The following is a 20,496-nucleotide window of genomic DNA, read 5'->3' on the forward strand; positions in this document are numbered from 1 at the left end:
TGCAGACTCATAATCCAGTCTTGGATTGGAGAGCTATGTCGGTGTCAAGTTGGGGTTGTCAGGGAATTCATGGTGACGCTCCTGTGGTGTCAATTGCTTCGTCCACTCCTTCTGAAGTCCCTACGTTTTTGTCAGACTACCAGGATGTATTTGAGGAGCCCAAACTCAATTCTCTACCTCCTCATAGGGACTGTGATTGTGCTATAAATTTGATTCCTGGTAGTAAGTTTCCTAAGGGACGACTTTTCAATTTATCTGTGCCGGAGCATGCTGCCATGCGGAGTTATATAAAGGAGTCTTTAGAGGAGGGACATATTCGCCCGTCCTCATCCCCTCTTGGTGCAGGATTATTTTTTGTGGCTAAAAAGGATGGTTCCCTGAGACCCTGTATTGATTATCGCCTTTTGAATAAAATCACGGTCAAATTTCAGTATCCTTTGCCATTGTTAACTGATTTGTTTGCTCGCATTAGGGGGTCTAGTTGGTTCACCAAGATAGATCTTCTTGGTGCGTATAACCTTGTGCGTATAAAACAGGGTGATGAATGGAAAACTGCATTTAATACGCCTGAAGGCCATTTTGAGTACTTGGTGATGCCTTTTGGACTTTCTAATGCTCCTTCAGTCTTTCAGTCCTTTATGCATGACATCTTCCGTGAATATCTGGATAAGTTTATGATTGTGTATCTGGATGATATTCTGTTTTTTTCGGATGATTGGGAGTCTCATGTTAAGCAGGTCAGGATGGTCTTTCAGGTCCTGCGTGACAATGCTTTATTTGTGAAGGGCTCAAAATGTCTTTTTGGAGTCCAGAAGATTTCTTTTTTGGGTTTCATTTTTTCTCCTTCTACTATTGAGATGGACCCAGTCAAGGTTCAGGCTATTCATGACTGGACGCAGCCTACATCTGTTAAGAGTCTTCAGAAGTTCTTGGGTTTTGCTAATTTTTACCGTCGCTTCATAGCTAATTTTTCTGGCGTTGTTAAGCCTTTGACGGATTTGACCAAGAAGGGTTCTGATGTGACTAATTGGTCTTCTGCGGCTGTGGAGGCCTTTCGGGAGCTGAAGCGCCGGTTTTCTTCGGCTCCGGTCTTATGTCAGCCAGATGTCTCACTTCCCTTCCAGGTGGAGGTTGATGCTTCCGAGATTGGAGTGGGGGCTGTTTTATCGCAGAGAAGCCCCGATGGCTCTGTGATGAAGCCATGTGCTTTCTTTTCAAGAAAGTTTTCGCCTGCCGAGCGGAATTATGATGTCGGTAATCGGGAGCTGTTGGCTATGAAGTGGGCATTTGAGGAGTGGCGACATTGGCTCGAGGGAGCTAAACATCATGTGGTGGTCTTGACTGATCACAAGAATTTGATTTATCTCGAGTCGGCCAAGCGGCTGAATCCCAGACAGGCTCGTTGGTCGTTGTTTTTCTCTCGTTTTGATTTCATGGTCTCGTACCTGCCGGGTTCGAAGAATTTGAAGGCTGATGCTCTTTCTAGGAGTTTTGTGCCTGACTCTCCTGGAGATTCAGAGCCGGCTGGTATCCTTAGAGAAGGGGTGATTTTGTCTGCCATCTCCCCAGATTTGCGATGTGTGCTGCAACAGTTTCAGGCGGATAGACCTGACCGCTGTCCACCGGAGAGACTGTTTGTCCCGGATAGATGGACCAACAGAGTCATCTCCGAGGTTCATTCTTCGGTGTTGGCGGGCCATCCTGGAATATTTGGTACCAGAGACTTGGTGGCCAGGTCTTTTTGGTGGCCTTCCTTGTCGCGGGATGTGCGTTCCTTTGTGCAGTCTTGTGGAATTTGTGCTCGGGCTAAGCCTTGCTGTTCTCGTGCCAGTGGTTTGCTGTTACCTCTGGCTGTCCCGAAGAGGCCTTGGACGCACATTTCCATGGATTTTATTTCAGATCTCCCTGTCTCTCAGAGAATGTCTGTCATCTGGGTGGTGTGTGATCATTTTTCTAAGATGGTCCATTTGGTGCCCTTGCCTAAGTTGCCTTCCTCCTCCGAGTTGGTTCCACTGTTTTTTCAAAATGTGGTTCATTTGCACGGGATTCCTGAGAACATTGTTTCTGACAGAGGATCCCAGTTTGTGTCTAGATTTTGGCGGACCTTTTGTGCTAAGTTGGGCATTGAATTGTCTTTTTCGTCGGCCTTCCATCCTCAGACGAATGGCCAAACCGAGCGAACTAATCAGACCTTGGAGACTTATTTAAGATGTTTTGTTTCTGCTGACCAGGATGACTGGGTTACTTTTTTGCCGTTGGCCGAGTTTGCCCTTAATAATCGGGCTAGTTCTGCTACTTTGGTTTCTCCTTTTTTTTGTAATTCGGGGTTTCATCCTCGTTTTTCCTCGGGTCAGGTGGAGCCTTCTGACTGTCCTGGAGTGGATGTTGTGGTGGATAGGTTGCATCAGATTTGGAATCATGTGGTGGACAATTTGAAGTTGTCACAAGAGAAGGCTCAGCTCTTTGCCAACCGCCGTCGCTGTGTGGGTCCCCGACTTTGCGTTGGGGACTTGGTGTGGTTGTCTTCTCGCTTCGTTCCTATGAAGGTCTCCTCTCCTAAGTTCAAGCCTCGGTTTATCGGTCCTTATAAGATTCTGGAAGTCCTTGGCCCTGTGTCATTCCGTCTGGACCTCCCGGCATCATTTGCTATTCATAATGTGTTCCATCGCTCGTTGTTGCGGAGGTATGTGGTACCTGTGGTTCCTCCGGTTGAGCCTCCTGCCCCGGTGCTGGTTGAGGGAGAATTGGAGTACGTGGTGGAGAAGATCTTGGATTCTCGTGTTTCTAGACGGAGGCTCCAGTATTTGGTCAAGTGGAAGGGCTATGGTCAGGAGGATAATTCTTGGGTTGTCGCCTCTGATGTTCATGCGGCCGATTTGGTTCGTGCCTTCCATGTGGCTCATCCTGATCACCCTGGGGGTTTTCATGAGGGTTCGGTGACCCCTCCTTAAGGGGGGGTACTGTTGTGAACTCTGTTTTCAGGCTCCCTCTTGTGGTCACTGGTGGTATGGTGTGACTTTTGCTTTGGGCTCCCCCTGGTGGCTTTGTTTGTTATCCTGCTGGTCTCTGGCTATCAGCTGGTTCGTTATCCTCTGGGAGGTTCCTATATAGCTCTGTTTTACTTCCACTTGTTGCCGGCTGTCGATGTAATCAGTGCTACTCAGATTCCTTCTGACTACCTCGCTCCCAGTCCATCCAGGACAAGCTAAGTTTTGTTTGCTCATTTTTTGATCAGCAGTGTTTATCATGTTTTCTTGTCCAGCTTGCTAAAATGTGATTCCCTCGCTTGCTGGATGCTCTAGTGGACTGAGTTTCTCCCCACACACCATTAGTTGGTGCGTGGGTTCTTGAAATCTCAGGATGGATATTTTGTAAGGGTTTTTTATTGATCGCATAGACCCCTGCTCTATTTTCTGCTTTCTAGTACTAGTGGGCCTCTTTTGCTGAATCTGATTTCATCCCTACGTATGTGCCTTCTTCTTACTTCACCGTTAATATTTGTTGGGGGCTTCTATATCTTTGGGGATTATTTCTCTGGAGGCAAGCGAGGTCTTTCATTCTCTTTAGGGGTAGCTAGTTCCTCAGGCTGGCTCGAGACGTCTAGGAATTTTTTAGGCACGTTCGCTGGCTACCTCTAGTTGTGTTGGATAGGTTCAGATTTGCGATCAGTCCAGTTACCATCTCCCTAGAGCTTGTCCTTAGTTTATTCACTTGCTGGTCTATTCGTGATCCTCAGCCACTAAGGATCATAACATCCAGGGTCACCGGATCATAACAGGAAAGTGGCTAATTATAGTTAACAGGGACACAAAGATGAATTATCAATTTACATTTGGAATGGTGGGTTGTATAGTAGCTAATTATATATTAATGAAACATGTACAAATATGTGAACATTTTTAGTTTCAGGGGTAAGGTTATTAGTATGCAAATTCAGAGCTTAGAAAGAATACGTTAGGGATTTACAATTGTAACAAATTCACCTAAGAGACTCCAAATTGATCACAATAATATTAAAATATAACTTTTATTTACCAATCTAAAAAATTACAAAAAAGGGCAAATAACAAAATACCACCACCATTAAAATATGTCAAAAGGACACTAGATCGAGGTGCCAGGGGGAGGTGTCTGCCCCTGCTTTACTACTGTACAACCCTACCTATCAGCTCACCCTATGTCTGCGCATGTGGCGCTCCCGCTCACCGGCGGCTCTACCTTGTAACCCTGAGAGACCCTGTATAGGAGGTAGGATAAATTATATATTGATCTAACAGGATATTTAAAATGGCTGGCAAATGTACAGGTGTAATTTTACTCCATGAGCTTGTTAATGGGCTAAATGTCAGCCAATACGGTAGGAAGAAGGGAAAAAGAATGACTAGTGAACAAAATATATATAAGGAAGGGAGGGGAGGATAAACTCTCCCTATTGTGCCCCTGCCTAACTGTGAGGGTTGGTACCCTAAGGCTAGGTTCACATTAGCATTTCTGTGCGCAGCGTATCATTTGCATGCGCAAACACATGCAAAAACGTATGCAGACGCATGTTTACGCAGCATTTTTATCTGCATGATCTTACACATGATGGCAAAAAAACACTGCGTGCGCATGCGTTTGTATACGTTTTTGTTGTTTATGCACATGCATTCAATAGGACAATGCTTTTCCAGTAGAATTTCCTTGACACAAGACGCACACAAAGGGCGTGTCTCATGGGATTTCTATATATAGAAACACTGCACAGATGAAATCTTCATCTTTTGATGGTGTATTCAGCTGCAAGATGGATCTTAGCGTGGAGAGCTTCAATATGAATCTGGATTTGTCACTGGAATTGGCTTTTGCTTTGGCTTCTGAGAAAGAAAGGAGGAGAAAGACGGAGAAGACGTCGTCCTCACTATTGGCAACACCCCATTGTTGAAATCCGAGAGAGCCGTGGAGCCTACCACTCATTGTACTCCGAGCTTCGTGAAAACCCACAAAAGTTTTTCGAGTACACGAGAATGTCGCAACAAAACTTCGAAGAATTGCTGCTACATATCCATGGATCCATCACCAGGCAGGACACACAGCTACATACAGCAATTCCTGCTGAGAAACGTCTGTTGGTGACCCTAAGGTACGTAATTTTGAAAAAGAAACACCTGTCGTTAATATTATTGTTCTAAAAGCCATGTACTGATTTTTTTTTCCCATTTTCTTTTCCACAGATTCCTGACTACCGGAGAAACCTTAAGAACTCTAGATTTTCAATTTCGGATTGGAGTGTTCACCTTTTCTGGGATCGTTGGAGACACCTGCCGTGCATTATGTGATGTTCTGCGTGCAGAATTCCTCCCCCAACCCACAACTTAACTCTGGCTGAAAAATGCAGAACAATTCAGTGAAATTTGTAATTTTCCAAACTATGTGGGGGCTGTGGACGGCAAACACATTCGGATTCAAAACCTGCTGGAAGTGGATCCCAGTACTTCAATTATAAAATATACTTTTACATTGTTCTCATGGCGATTGCAGATGCTGAGTGTCGATTTTTCGCCGTTGACGTTGGCTCATTTGGACGAGGAAAGATTTACAAAAACTGACATGGGCCAATGTTTGTATGGTAATAATTTTAATTTTCCACCGCCACAACCTCTTCCGAACACTGAAGGACCGCCAATGCCGTTTGTTGTGGTTGGGGATGAGGCATTTCAAATGTGTGCCAACCTCATAAAACCGTACTCGAATAGGGACTTGATTCACACAAAAAAGATTTTCAACTACCGACTGACAAGGGCATGAAGAACTGTGAAGTGTGCCTTTGGTTTGCTGGCATCTAAATGGCGCATTTTGGGTACAGCTATCAATCTTAAAATTGAGAAAATTGATGAGGTTGTGAAAGCGTGTATTCTGCATAATTACATCCTAGTAAAAGAGCGACCCCACTTAGAACTTGAGGAACCTGTTAATACACATTGCAGGATTACCAAGCTCACCCTCTGAGGACTACAGTGGAAGTTGCCCAAATGAGGGATAAATTGGCTGCCTACTTTGTTTCGGATATTGGACATGTGGCATGGCAAGATGAAATGGTTTAAGCCGCTAAGTAAAATGTACCTGTAATGTTATTTACCTGTACTGTTTGCTGCCTGTAATACTAACACCTTGACTGTAAATTTAATAATAAAAACCTTGACTGTAACACCCTTTAATACTTCACTCAACAATACACACGTTTACATATAGAGATAAAGAAAACACAGGAAGACCGTTATTGTGAAAACAAAAGAATTTTTACTAACAAAAATAAAAACAATTGGAAATTTAACAAACAAATAAATACATAAAAAAGGAAAATATTGTGATTTACTTTCGGGGTCTGCGGGAGGGAGTCACATTGTGGACCTGGGGGGTGTCGGGCGGTGAAGATAGGCTAGGAGTGGTTGGGGAAGTTGTTACAGGGGAAGTGGCAGTTAATTGGAGGATTGGGTCAGACACATTGGGAGAAGAGGTCACATTAGGAGTGGAAAACAAGTTGGAAGGGATTGACACATTACAAGAACTAAGGGAAGGTGTGGACAAACTTGAAAATAAAGACACATTTAGAGGTGAGGGTACAGGGGGTCAGTAATGTCTCTTTCCTTTTCACTTCCTGGTCTTTGTTTTGCTGCTTCCTCAGACCTTTTGGTTCCTGTTGCTGCGTGGTGGAAGGGGAAGGCTGGGCTGCTGCACTCGGCTGCATGGTGTAGCTGGGAACAGTTGGAACAGTCCTAACATACCTCCCAACTTTTGAAGGCAAAGAGCAACAAATTTTAGGCCACACCTCTGGCCACACGCATTTCACAACTGGCCACACCCATATCCACGCCCCAAACCACACCCATTTAGCACTGCTGATCACACTGTTTCATAAACAATTCTAAACAAAAAAAATGGCCACACAGGGCTCCATACTGCATAATGACCACACATAATGCTCAATACTGTATATTGGCCACACAGCGCTCCATACTGTATAATGGCCCCACATGATGCTCAATACTGTATGATAGCCAAACAGTGCTCCATACTGTATAATGGCCCTACATGATGCTCAGTACTGTATAATGGCCACACAGTGCTCCATACTGTATAATGGCCCCACATGATGCTGCATACAGTATAATTGCCCCACATGATGCTCAATACTGTATAATGGACATACATGATGCTGCATACTGTATAATGGCCACACATGATGCGCCATACAGTATCATGGGCCCACATGATGCTCCATAAAGTATAATGACTCCACATGATGCTCCATACAGTATAATGGCCCCACATGATGCTCCATACTGTATAATGGCCCCACATGATGCTCCATACTGTATAATGGTCCCACATGATGCTGTGTACAGTATAATGGCCCCACAAGATGCTGCGTACAGTATAATGGCCAGACATGATGCTCCATACAGTATAATGGGCCCACATGATGCTGCATACTGTATAATGGCTCCACATGATGCTGGGTACAGTATAATGGCCCCACATGATGCTGCATACAGTATAATGGCCACACATAGTTACCCCACCCCCTTTATTGACTTCTCCCCAACTCCCATCATTGCCTTCTCCATCAACACAGACACACACCTACACACACACACACACACACACCTCTCACCACGCTCCCTCGCAGCAGCCGGCAGCTTCCTCTCCCACGGCGCTGAATGATGTAATCCAGCCGCATCGCGCCACTGACTGCTCATGTCGTTGCAGCTCCATTACGCCACTGATAAAGACCTCTCCGAGTCTCCTGTGCCAGTCAGTGTCAGTGCAAGGAGCAATATCTGCTCCGATCCGACACAGCTAGCGATCGCGCTAGCAGTTAAAAGCGGAGGTACATTTGGTCTGAGGCTATGAGGGAAAAGGAGGATCCCGGCTGGGACAGCAGGACAGAGTCTCAAAATTGGGACTGTCCCCCTGGATCCGGGATGGTTGGGAGTTATGCACATGCGACTCTGCTCCATACACACACATGGCTCTGCTCCGTACACCTCGTACACACACGGCTCCACTCCGTACACCTCGTACATATGCGGCTCCGCTCCATACACCTCGCACACATGCGGCTCCGCTACATACACCTCATACACACACAGCTCTGCTCGGTACACCTCGTACACATGCGGCTCCGCTCCATACACCTCATACACACGCAGCTCCACTCCATACACCTCGTACACACGTAGCTCCGCTTGGCGGACCTCGTACAAACGCGGCTCCGCTCCATATACCTCACGCACACGTTGCTCCGCTCCGTACACCTTGTACATACGTGGCTCCGCTCCATACACCTCGTACAGACACAGCTCTACTCCATACACTTTGTACACACACGGCTCCACTCCGTACACCTCATACATGCGGCTGAGCTCTGTACACCTCGTACACATGTGGCTCTGATCTGTACACCTCATACGCACACGGCTTTAATCCATACACCTCATACGCACATGGCTCCGTTCTGTACCGCTCGTACGCACACAGCTTTGCTACATCCACACTGTAAACCCCTCCTGACCCCACACATAAACTTACCCTCATCCAGCACCATGACAACCAGCACAGCAGAGTCCTGCATACACGGAGGCCCCTGATCATGTGACCCCCTGACTCCTCCCCACCTGTGACCTCATCACAGGTCTGGTGCTCACAGAGCAGCCATCCGGATGTTGTACAAAAGCTGCAGAGGAAGTTTCCAGATGTCTCTTAGCAACCAGTCTGTGAATAATGGATCACAGTGCAGTGCGGGAAAAGTAAGATCCCGGCTGTGACAGCGGGACAGAGTCTCAAAATCGGGGCTGTCCTGCTGGATCTGGGACAGTTGGGAGGTCTGGTCCTAATGTCCAGCGATGGTGGTGGTGGATAGGTCACTTGGTGAGCAGACTGGTTGTTATGATTCCTGGAGTGGACCCACAGGATCGTGTTGACGACCGTTCCCAGGAGAGCTGACCAGGTGGAACCGACCCCTATACAGGGACCGTTAGGGGCATGCCTAGGAGGGAGATACACCTTGACAGCTTGTGCCAGAGAGGCGGATCGAGGACAACGAGGAGAATCAGGGTACTCACCAAGGACCAGATGGGCGGAGAAGTCAAAGAGAAAACCCGGGACTCAGGACACGGCAGGGTTCACATGGAGGGTACCAGATCCTGGATGGAGCAGAGCACGTACTGTATGTGTACAGGGACTGAGCAGAGCACGCACACACTGGAAACATACAGGGACAGAGCAGAGCACACACTGGAAGGGTACAGGGACTGAGCAGAGTACACAAGCACTGGAAGCGTACAGGGACAGAACAGAGCATGCACTGGAAGCATACAGGGACTGAGCATAGCACGCACTGGAAGTGTACAGGGACAGAGCAGAGCATGCACTGGAAGCGTACAGGGACTGAGCAGAGCATGCACGCACTAGAAGCGTACTGGGACAGAGCAGAGCACGCACTGGAAGCATACAGGCACTGAGCAGAGCACGCACGCACTGGAAGCGTACAGGGACTGAGCAGAGCATGCACGCACTAGAAGCGTACAGGGACACAGGGACAGAGCAGAGCACGCACTGGAAGCATACAGGGACTGAGCAGAGCACGCACACACTGGAAGCGTGCAGGGACAGAGCAGAGCACGCACACACTGGAAGCGTACTGGGACCTGACGTACAGAAACCTTAGTGGACCTGGATGGAGCACGGAAAGGCACAATAATAATCAGGTGCTTCCTCTAGCAGGAAGCTACCTGATATATCCGGAGGCCACTGCCCAGGCAGAACAGCGCTTCAGGGTCAGTACAACCCGGCAGCATAAAGAAGCCGGGAGTGCACGCGACTGCGACCTAAGCGGCCTAGTGCACATGTGCGGGGAACGGGATCCCTGGTGCGGCCAAGGACCCGGAAGAGGAGGAAGAGGGACGCGGCCAGGGACCCGGGAAGCAAGGTGAGTATCGCAGTGCGCCATAATACTGGTATCCAAGTCCTTGACTTGTGATGTTGGGAAAAGTGCTGGTGGATTCTGCCACTGATGCTGTGCTGGAGCTTGTTGCCCTGTAGTGAATGAAGTTTGTGCATGCTGCTGATATCTGGACCGCTGCATGGCCTCGGTGTAAGCAGCCTCACAGGCCTTCATCACATACAGCTGGAGATCAGGACTAAGGTTTTCCGTCACGCCTGTTCTATAGCGGAAAAATAATGTTTCACCGGTCTATTAAGGTCGGCTTTCAGGCGGTCAAGGCGTCAGTGGACTTCCTGGAAAAGTGTGTTCACCTGAGTGAACCCACTATCCAGTCTTTCTACAACCGCCTTCATCCCAGCCTGGAAGACCGAGCTTAAGTGAATAAACTCGGACATGACAGTCCTCTCCAAGGCCCTCTGCCGCTGACAAGCAGACCCAAGTAAAGTAGTGGCAGAGGGCTGGGAGAGCGGAAAACCAGATGGACCGGCTTCCTGTTCCCCAGCCTGTGAAGCCTGCCTGGTTGCTCCATCGTTGATGGATGATTGGGATTGTGCCTGTTCGTTGGCTGGTCAATGAGGGGCCGCTCCAACAGAGGACGATCCAGGTTGTGTGGTGCTGCAGGTTCTTTGTGGAAAATAAATGAAAAACATTTGTGAAAAAATTAAAAGTTTAAATAATAGTAAGACAACACAAAAGATACATTCGCTGAGCAACCGCAGGCTTCAGAAAAGAAAGCTGAAGATGGCACTTATATTTTGTTAGTTTTCGAGCAGCACCACTTCAAACCCGTATCTCTCTCTCATGTCCTTATTGAAGCGATCATTCATCAAGCGCCAACGGACTTTTATTCTCTTCACTGTGAAGAGGAAAAATAAGGAAAAAATTAATTGTAAAACAATGCAGCTACATTAACAGGTTCACTGCCGCGTCAGACAACATTACAATACTTACGAAATCCTTTTTGGCATGTGGCATGGCATGGTCCCAATCAGCCAGCAGCGATGTTGCCACTTCTTCAAAGAGTTGTCAGATCAAGGCTGAGTCGGCATGATTCCGATCACGGGGGTCCCACAACGCTGCTCGCTCTTGCACAGCTTGAATAAGTAGGTTGTTATCTATGTCACGTTGTCCTTCCTCACGTTGTGGAACGTATAGATGAAATACAAAAAAAGAATTTGTAAGTAAAACTGAAAACCAATTCAATTACAACTCTAATAAAGGCTACTTACACCCCGTCTTTCCTCCTCAGCAACTTGAGGCCGACGACCCTGGGAAGAATCATTTCCACTTGACTGCTCCTGCTCTTCTGCAGTGTCAGGTACCTGTAAAGAAAATACATGATTTAACACACACAAAAAAAAGAACAATGGACACCAATACTTACATTACAGGCAGTAGTCCAACAGCACAGCAGTCAGGCAGCAGCAGTCAGGCAGCAGCATCATGCAGCAGCAGTCAGGCAGCACCAGGACGGCAGCAGCAGTCAGGCAGCACCAGGACGGCAGCACCAGGACCGGAGCAGCAAACAGTCTACAAGGAACAGAAAAAAATTAGTACAGAGTACAGACTGCAAAGATAAACAGACATTTTCAAAGCTTCTATACTTACATCCAAAGTGTTGTGCTTGCATCCAGAGTCTTGAGAGTAATGAAATTGCTGTGTCCTCACCCCTTTTATACCAGTTCCTGGACATGTTCAGTCTAAAGTACGCATGCGTACGCATGTCCTTGTGTACCAATGTGTTCCCATAGACAGTAATGCGTTTTTTACTCATCCGCAATCATTTGCATGCGCATGATAGCGCAATATTTGACGCCTCAAAAAATGCACAATGTTGCGTTCACCGCACACCGCCGCACACCGCGAAATGATGCGTGTGTACGAATCCGCATGCAAATGCATGTCCCTGCGTACACCATGTTAAAGATATGTACACATGACGCATGCGGATCTATATGGATCATACACTGCGCACAGAAACGTTAATGTGAACCCGGCATTACAGAGGATGAAAATGGCGCCCCTGCTCCTCGCCGGCTATCCCTGCTAGTCCTAGTGCAGGCAATTGGATAAGGGATTATAGCCCATATAAAGTGCATATAAGGTGTGTTAAACTGGCCATCGTTATTGTAAGCCCAGACAATGATGAGCGGGGTCCACATTCAAAACTTCAGTATGTGGCTCTGGCTGTTCTAGTTATATCCCTGACACAAAGGCTTTTCTCATCCTTTACACACCACTCTGTTCCCTATCACTGGTATTTGTGGTGTTGGCCACTTTATTTCCATGGAAAAATCAGAGATCCATTTCTTGAATTTCTGATATGTTCACATGGGATGTTAATGGAGCAGAAAAACCTGTTTGAATCGCATGAAAGTCATTTATCATGGAATTTGTCTGGATTGTATTGGGGATAATCTCACCCACTTTACTGATACTGTAACACGCTGGGGATTTTTCTTCCAGAAAATCTGAGCAGATAATCGTCAGCAGCGCGTCGGACCTGTGTGAACTTACCCAATGAAATGCCAGGGCCGGACTATGGAGTCATTACCTGGCTAATTCATCATGGGAATGTCTAGTTACAGGACATATAATCAGCACTGCAGGGTCAGTGGCTTCCAGATTACCAGAATGTCACATTGTGGTGCGGCCATTTTATGGTTTTATGATGCGGTACTACCACCAAGTGTGCGCCTGGCAAAAAGCAGCTTACAAATAGATTTATTGTAAAATCTGTATCTACAGCACCTTCCTGGTTTATTCATTCTGCAAAGTGACGTCTTCTGTGTATAATAGGAAGAATTATTTATTAATGGAAAAAGAAAACCCTAAGCGCCGGTTACCAGGATGGCATCACACTTTTCTCCAGAGCGACTATGGCCGCGGTCCAGCAGCCAAACCCAAACCGCACAAATTCCAAGTTACTCCTTGTAAATAAGGAGATCGGAGGAGAACGATGGGAACATTACCTTTAATATTGGGCTGGGGGAGATAGCACCAAAGGATCAGTGATACAGATGCTGGACTCCATTATGCCTTTATCTCTCTATAGGAGGGTAATCGTCCATTTAATTTCTAATTAACTGCCGGCTTAATGGCGCAGTAATATGCAAAGCCTGAAATCTCATTATCTCTGCACATCAGCGGTTCAGCATTTCGAGCCTCTAGTGGATCTTCATGCCATCAGCAATACTTCACTTCATGGCTGACCTCATCATGGCTGACCCTGTCACACAGGTGACATTTCCCAACGCAACAATGTACAGCAACATTCACTTATATTACCATATATATTGTTTTACTCATATATAAAGGTCGCCACTTAGTGGTCACTCTCCCACATTACAAGGCTCAGCTATAGCTAAACAGTGCCACGTAGTGGCCATTGTGCGGCATTACGATGCTCACATATTGTTAAACAGCGCCACTTAGTGGTCACTCTGCAGCATTACCCGTTATCTTAGTGTGAGTAAGAAAAACGATTACATTTTCGTCAAATTCATTCACAGGTGTAAAAATAAGGCGGCTTTACCTCATGTCATCACTTACCAGGATGATATTGAATCTAGGAGCTCCTTTACAGAAGTGAGCATGCGTCCTAGCTAAGAACTACAATTCCCGAAAGGCTTTGTGTAGTATCGCGATAACCGCAGACGTGATTTACATGCTATAAAGGTTTGCTTTACGGCTCTGTTTGGTCTCTTGCACAGCGGCGGCCGAGGAGGAGAGGTGGAAAATGCGGTGTTGGCAATCTGAGGCCATCCTGGCCAGGTGGGCATTGGAGGGGCTTCTGGGGTCTGCCCTACACTCCCACTGACAGAGTGCTCATGCTCTTGCTGTCTCCGCAGAGCCCCCCGTGTGCACGCTCCGGCAGTGCACATCCGGGATATGTCCCACGTGTATCCCCTGACATTGCTGCACGGAGGCTGGGAGTTGTAGTGCTGTAGGTGACGGAGCTGTAGGCGGCACTGCCATGTCTTCTGTGCTCGTACACTGAGTGGGTGGGCTGAAAGCCAATTCTGCACATTTAGCGACAGCTGTTAATAGCATAACTGGAGACTGGGGCTGGCTGTATTTATGGGGGGCTTCTGTGGGGAGTTGCTCAGCCTATATCAGTGCTAGGGGTCTTTTAGGCTACGTTCACATTAGCGTTAAGCTAATGTGCGTCGGGTTTGCGTCGGCGACGCAGCGGCGACGCATGCGTCATGCGCCCCTATACTTAACATGGGGGACGCATGCGTTTTTTTTTGTTGCGTTGTGCAACACATGCGTCTTTTTTGCCGCAAGCGTCGGACCAAGAAAACGCAACAAGTTGCATTTTTCTTGCGTCCGATTTTCGGCAAAAACCGACGCATGCGTCGCAAAACGCAGCGTTTTTGCGTGCGTTTTTGCGTGCGTTGTGCGTTGCATCGCCGACGCAACGGCGCACAACGCTAGTGTGAACGTAGCCTTAGAATGTGATCAGTGTGGCAGAAATGGCCTGGGCCTTAGCATGGTCTCCAGTCCACACGTGCACCAGCTCTTATAGCTAGCTCTTATAGCTATACAGGCCAGGAGACCCCCAGTCAGGAACTGGTGGTTTCCTATAAAGATTGGCGCAGTGTAATTGATGGACGTTGATATTGCTGGACGTTGATATTGCTGGGCGCTGGTTTCTCATCCAATGATTCTCACTATACCAGTAATGTTCTCCCTTTATAGGGCTGCTCTCCAGAGGTCCGTTATGGAGCAGATGGACCCAGGCTGACATTCGGTGAGTTCTGTCGAATACTTGTGTCATGATGTATTAGGACTTCGCCTTCTGGAGCAGTAAGACTTATAAAAGTTGATTGGTCTCTATGGCCTGGTTTACACACTGACAATGATGGGGACAGAACCACGCGGTAATCTGATGCCAGCAACATTAATGGCACAAAAAAATCCCATCACCTGCTCATGATGGGTGATCGCTAGATGTATAAATGGGGGATAACTGGGTTCATGTGTTCTATGAACACTTTTTCACAATTATGTGAAACAGTGCACATTTTTTGATAAGTTGATAGTCCTGCACTTTCATGACACCTGGTGCCCATGCTAACTTGTTAACTTTAATCAATGGGTGTTTGAAGAATAATTTCCACAACTGGATGTTTTAAAAAATAAAATGTTCCTGTGCTGAGAATCTTATAACTGTGTAATGACCATGTCTGATCTGACCAGTAATCTCATGATTGCTGCCACTTTGTCTCCTGGTAATCCCTTATTCCCAATAGCTGTGCTCTAGTGATTGCTTGGTCTGGTTTTAATAGTATACATAATTGGAGTGGTCACATAGCGTTCCTTATACATCCTACCTATTCCCTATATGACATGTTCCAATCCACACGTGTCCAATGTATTCTGTCTGTCAGTTCTGGGTGAATGTGCTGATTTACCTGTCATGTATAAAGCCGATGATGCCTTGTTATCCCTGTCTGAAATAATGAGGGACACTGTACTTACTGAGGCTTTTCTTGGGATTATTAGCCATTTCCCACCTGAGGGCATGTAGACTAATTCTCCTGAATCTCTTGCAGGTGTCCATTGTAGGATAAGGCTGCCATGACCTAATGTTGCCAAAGGTAAGGTCATAGCTTATATTTCTTGTACATGTCTGCTGCCGGTGTCCTGCCATGATGAGATTAACCTATAAATAGCTGGAATTACCGTCAGACTGTAGGTGGTGACACAGGTCTCTCTGAGCATGTGATGTGTGTAGTGGTTAATGCTATGGATGTGGTATATAATGTGCTGATTGGGCTCTTGTATCTTTCAGGCATGAGTGCATTGGTTCGGGGAAAAGCCAGAGAAGTGCGGAACTGGAAGGTAACTTTCAATTTCATTGTCTACAATGATCACCATACTGCTTGGCCTCTAGACTGTGATCAGATTGCTGTATTATGGATTTGCTTTATGGCAGCGTATATGTTTGGTACCTGCTCGATTTAATATGACCTGACCCTCTTTGTTACTCTTGGTTGGTGACATGATGAAACCAGGAAATAGGAAGTGCCGTCAGATGCGATAACTGACGAGGAACATTCCTGCTGATTGTCCCTATCTCCTTACTTCTAGAGACTTGCGGTAGTATGTTGAGATCTTACATTTTATACGTTTGTTTGTTTTTTTTCTAGAATCCCCTAACTTTTACAGTATCTACCAGATGCAACAAGATGTACGTGGAGGTCAGGTAAGCACGACTGTGGGTCTATATGTAGTTTGGAGAGCCTGTGATGTTACGTTATCCCTGTCTGACATGTTATACATGAAGACATTCAATAACTGAGGCCGCTCATCATACTTTTTAATCTGGTATAAGTACACTTGACTTTTGGCTGGTTCCCTACTTTGAATGTGTTGCATAGTAGAAGTAATTGTTGGCAGTCAAGCTTCTGAGACCTTTCAAAGTGCTGCTTTTACCCTGGAAGTCAGTTGAGAGCTAAAATTAATCATGACAGTACTGTACAACTTGTACCATAACACCTAGTTTTCATGTTATTGGTAGTGTTGAGCATTCCGATACCGCAAGTATCGGCCGATATTTGCGGTATCGGAATTCCGATACCGAGTTCCGATATTTTTGTGATATCGGAATCGGAAGTTCCCAGTGTATGGTTCCCAGGGTCTGGAGGAGAGGACTCTCCTTCAGGCCCTGGGATCCATATTCATGTAAAAAATAAAGAATTATAATAAAAAAATATGGATATACTCACCCATCCGGCGGCCCCTGGACCTTACCGATGTAACCGGCAGCCTCCATTCCTAAGAATGAGGAGTTTAGGACCTTCGATGACGTCACGGCTTGTGATTGGTCGCGTGAGCAGTCACATGACCAATCACAAGCTGCGACGTCATCGCAGGTCCTAAACTCCTTCTTGGGAACGGAGGCTGCCGGTTACATCGGTAAGGTCCAGGGGCCGCCGGACGGGTGAGTATATCCATATTTTTTATTGTAGTTCTTTATTTTTTACATGAATATGGATCCCAGGGCCTGAAGGAGAGTTTCCTCTCCTTCAGACCCTGGGAACCATCCAGGATACCTTCCGATACTTGTGTCCCATTGACTTGTATTGGTATCGGGTATCAGCGATATCCAATATTTTTCGGATATCGGCTGATACTATCCGATACCGATACTTTCAAGTATCGGAAGGTATCACTCAACACTAGTTATTGGTGTACACTTTTTTTTTTTTTTTAACCCAGTCTGGGGCCAGCATGACTTGTGATGCTGATCAGGTCCAAGAGCTGTTAGTGGTTCTAGGCCATAGTGTGGACTCCTGCATGGTGACCAGCCTTTGATGTGAGGCTAATTAGAGTAATGAGTGATCTTAGAGAAACTTCCTAAGGGTATGTGAACACCTTTGGTTATTGCGGAGAAAAAAATCTACTGGAGTGTTGGTAGGAAAACATTGGTTTTTACTATTCATTTGGATGGGTGAGAACACTGAAATTGACATGCAGATTTGAGAAAAACAACTTAAGGCCACACTTTCAGTAATTGGTCAGTGTTTTATCAGGATTTGTTCCACTCCTGGCTTACAATTAGAGAAAAAGTATAATAAAAACACATCACCACTTCTGTATTTCTCACCCACTCCTGGCTTTGGCTTACAAATACTGATGTAAAATGCTGACCAAATACTGATTTGTGAAATTTGCCTTAAAGGGCCACGGTCACCCCCTCCAGCCGTTATAAACTAAAAGAGCCACCTTGTGCAGCAGTAAGGCTATGTGCACACATCAGGATTTTGTCAGGATTTTTCATCAGGATTTGTAGCCAAAACCAGGAGTGGAACAATTAGAGGAAAAGTATAATAGAAACATATGCACCACTTCTGCATTTATCACCCACTCCTGGTTTTGGCTACAAAACCTGATGAAAAATCCTGACAAAATCCTGACGTGTGCACATACCCTAAAGCTGCATTCTAACAAGGTGGCTTTTAGTTTTTGGTGCATGTATTCCCAAAATAAAGCGTTTTATAACTTCTCCAAAATACCGGTCTTTCGCCAGGGAGGCAGGTCCTCACCCCCCTGCTTGAAACGCCACACTGCCGTCACTCCAATCTTCAGGGGCGCCACCCCCTCCGTGCTGTTTTATTGGAGGCTGCCCTTCCCGTGGTTGTTCCTTCCCGGGGAAAGGCCTGGCTATTCACTGCTTGCGTTGAGAAACACGTGATGGTGTCTCCGCAGCTCCTCTACATGCATTTGCATATTTCCCATAAGGGATGGGGGCAGTGTTCTGGATCACTGCGTTGAGAAACACGTGATGGTGTCTCCGCGGTGTTGGATGTTTTGGTCTCCCCGAGGTCAATCATCTGTGCCTTTACTGCGCTGTGTAGTACTGTCTGGTGCAGGCGCAGAGAGCTCTGGCAGTCTGACCTCCAAAGCAGTCTTGCAGACTGCGCCTGTGCGGCTGCCCTGCTTGTGAATCCCAGCCCCGCACTCTGCATAATGCATAACACACTGCGGGGCTGGGATTCACAAAGTGGGTGGCCACACAGGCGCAGTCTGCAAGCCTGGCTGTGACGTCAGACGGCCAGAGCTCACTGCGCCTGCACCAGACAGTACTACACAGCGCAGGTGCCGGATTTCATGCGAAAACGGCGTGGAGGGGCCGGCGCCCCTGAAGATTTGAGTGACGGCAGTGTGGCGTTTCAAGCAGGGGGTGAGGACCTGCCTCCCTGGCGAAAGACAGGTATTTTGGAGAAGTTATAAAACGCTTTATTTTGTGAATACATGCACCAAAAACTAAGAGCCACCTTGTTAGAATAAAGCATTACTGCTGCACAAGGTGGCTTTTAGTTTATAACGGCTGGAGGGGGTGACAGTGACCCTTTAAGATTCAAATCTGCAGGGGGCAAAATAAGTGGCACGACTTAAGTGAATAATACATTAAAAATTGTTAGCTGATTTTTACAGTATAGGGGAATAGGAGTCAGGAAAGAAAAAGCAACCAATCTGCAGATTTATTTTTTAACTGTTAAGTTTTTAGTCTTAAAGTGTTTTTTTTTTTTTTTTCTATTGACAAATTCATTTCTTTCTAGATTCCAAGCAGTTGGCATTGCTGCAGTTGACATTAGCTCTTGAAAGTGGTTGCTGTGATCACATGTGGCCAAAAACTCTCAACGGAAGTGAAACACATTAGTCTGAAAAGACCTATCCGATAGAAGTGCTCTGTGGCCAAGGGAACATGTTTGTACATTCTGCAGAAAAGGCCCATATGTCCATGGAACATCGGTGGTGAATGAATGAAGAATCCTTTCCATGGTGAAGAAAAATCCCTTTCACAACATGCACCCAAGTGAAGAACTCCCCACCAGTAAATGGGGTTTTCAGTATTGAAATCTCTTCAGTGACTGAAGACAGAAGCAGCCAGATGAATTCTGAAGTGTACAGGGCGATAGTTTGTGCTCAGATGCAAATGTAGCAAGGTTGTTTGATTTGTATTGTAAACCCCAATGAACAATGACAGAAAACATCATGTGAAAGCCGCCCAGAAAAAAAGCTGGGCAAAGCATCACGCAGGAGGAAAGCCATGGTTTGGTGATGTCCATGGCTTTTAGACTTGGGTTAATGTAAAAGTAATAGACAACCTCTGCCTGTCTGATCGGCCAGGGTCTAACACCTGACATCCCCCCCACCCACACTGATCAGCTGTTAGCAGTGTCTGCCATCAGCCAGGTGTACTCACTTGCTGACCTGTGACTCTACTTGTAGTGGCTGTTGCACAGTACTGCACACTTGCCTCCTTTTTTAATTTCAATATGAGGCAGCTGTGCAGTTCCAAGCCTCATCCACTAAAAGGAGCAGCTCGGCAGGTGAGTATTTCTGGCCGACATTGGTAACCGCTGAGCGGCAAGTAGTCAGACGAAGCCAGATCAGACATTGATGGCCTAGCCTCAAGGTAGGTCAAATGTAGAAGTAGTGGACAACCTCTTTAAGGCAGTCATTGCAGAGAATTCTTTGCCAGCAAAGTATAAAATAAAACTAAAATGTGTGATCTGTCCAATTTTAAGCTTAAATGAGGCTTTGTAGAAAAAGTTTGACTTTTTGCATATTTCACAGGATACTTTAATTAAACTTGAATGTCTTCAATTTGAATCTCCGTTTCATTTTAAATCCAAAATAGTGTCATTCAGAGGCCAACTATTTAGTCACTGAAATATTTCTGGACCTATTTATTTAACCCCTTTCTGCCAGGTGACGGGATAGTACATCAGCTGGCAGTATCCCCCGCTTTAAGGCGGGCTCCGGCGGTGAGCCCACCTCAAAGCCACATGTCAGCTGTTTTTAATAGCGGACATGGGCATGAGCAGAATATCGTGCCCATTAACTAGTTAAATGCCGCTGTCAAACTCTGTGACGGTGGCATTTAACAAGCGCAGCTGGAAGTATGTGCATATGTGCACCGCTGACCCTGTCACGTGATTGGGGGTCAGCGGTGCATTGCCACCTCAAAACTTCTATGGTTGTTGATGGCA

The 20,496-nt window shown here is 46.4% G+C and overlaps 1 long non-coding RNA gene and 2 other non-coding genes across 3 annotated transcripts; all 3 read left to right on the forward strand.

The window, feature by feature from the left end:
* The first annotated feature begins 13,680 nt into the window (after positions 1-13,680).
* LOC143765308 (uncharacterized) lies at positions 13,681-20,110 on the forward strand. The gene is made up of 6 exons (XR_013213361.1): positions 13,681-13,759; positions 14,690-14,741; positions 15,547-15,591; positions 15,786-15,835; positions 16,144-16,199; positions 19,060-20,110. It is a non-coding gene; the product is annotated as an uncharacterized LOC143765308 (long non-coding RNA).
* On the forward strand, positions 15,641-15,713 carry LOC143770871 (small nucleolar RNA SNORD65). The gene has a single exon (XR_013214778.1). It is a non-coding gene; the product is annotated as a small nucleolar RNA SNORD65 (small nucleolar RNA).
* On the forward strand, positions 15,992-16,062 carry LOC143770853 (small nucleolar RNA SNORD49). The gene has a single exon (XR_013214762.1). It is a non-coding gene; the product is annotated as a small nucleolar RNA SNORD49 (small nucleolar RNA).
* Positions 20,111-20,496: the final 386 nt, after the last annotated feature.

This window comes from Ranitomeya variabilis, chromosome 4, assembly GCF_051348905.1.
Source record: "Ranitomeya variabilis isolate aRanVar5 chromosome 4, aRanVar5.hap1, whole genome shotgun sequence".
NCBI classification, from domain to species: Eukaryota; Metazoa; Chordata; class Amphibia; order Anura; family Dendrobatidae; genus Ranitomeya; species Ranitomeya variabilis.